This window comes from Charadrius vociferus, unplaced genomic scaffold, assembly GCF_000708025.1.
Source record: "Charadrius vociferus isolate BGI_N301 unplaced genomic scaffold, ASM70802v2 scaffold436, whole genome shotgun sequence".
NCBI classification, from domain to species: Eukaryota; Metazoa; Chordata; class Aves; order Charadriiformes; family Charadriidae; genus Charadrius; species Charadrius vociferus.
Window position 1 is genome coordinate 3,311,138 of NW_009649187.1, and position 1,117 is coordinate 3,312,254.

The following is a 1,117-nucleotide window of genomic DNA, read 5'->3' on the forward strand; positions in this document are numbered from 1 at the left end:
GGTGGGAGGGGGCCGCCGGGGCCCGCCGAGCCCTAGGAGCATCAGCGCGCAGAAAATAATGGGATTTTGTTGCTGCTGTTCACATTCCTGGTGTTTGCTGAGAAATGACGGGTTTTTTCTTTTCATCTTTTTTTTTTTTCTTTTTTTTTTTTCCTCCCCCTGCTCTGCACACCACGTGGGCCATTTGTAGGGCCCAATAGACCTATCCAAGTTACTCACTGTAGACAGCGCTGGAAATAATCAGATTAAGGCCAATTATGCGTGAGATTATAAAGGCAAGTGCTGAGAGGCAGAGCATGCTGTAGACAGATATAAAGACATCTGGCCACTTCCAGAACTCCACAGAGCCCTTCTGTCTCTGCAGCCAACAACTCACAGCGCCTTATTCCCGTGCAAAATACCCCCAAACCTTACTGGTGATTTTTACTTCTGTTCGGTTTAGGTATGGATTACTATTTCTATTTGCCTTCTGGATTTTTTTATATGACTGCACATAAATTTGATTATTTTTTTTTCTTGCCGAGGACTTTGGTTTCCAACCCGAACACAGCTCCCAGTGTGTTGGATGCTTTAAAAAGAAGACAGTTTTTACGTTTTATTGCTGTTTCATTTAGGCACAATAATTTAGATTTTTTTTTTAAACAGTTCATTCTTACCTAGAAATATTTTCTTTATGCAATTATTTGCTCCAAAAAGGAATCTTTGAGATAATTAGATAGATGGATGGATGGATGAATGAATGTATAGATGGATGGATGGATGGATGGATAAATGGATAGATAGATGGATGAATGTATAGATAGATGGATGGAAGAACAAGAGATAGATAACCTGCTATTCGGGGCATGGCGGCGGGGGGGGACGGGGTTTCCTGCCTTTGGCTTTTTCAGTTCGTTGCACAGGGTTAGACACTACTTTCTCTGCTTCCTCTGGGATGGGATCAAGGATTATCAATGAGTTTCTCTAGGTGCTTTCTTCTAGTTATTCACCTATTCTGTTCTTTCCTTCTCTCTCTGTCTTCAGGTCGGCAGGAGACACCTCGGCGGTGCGCGGCGGTGCCCGGCTGGGGAGCTGGGGCCGGTGCGTGGGTGCGGGGGGTGCGCGGAAGCCCCGCGCC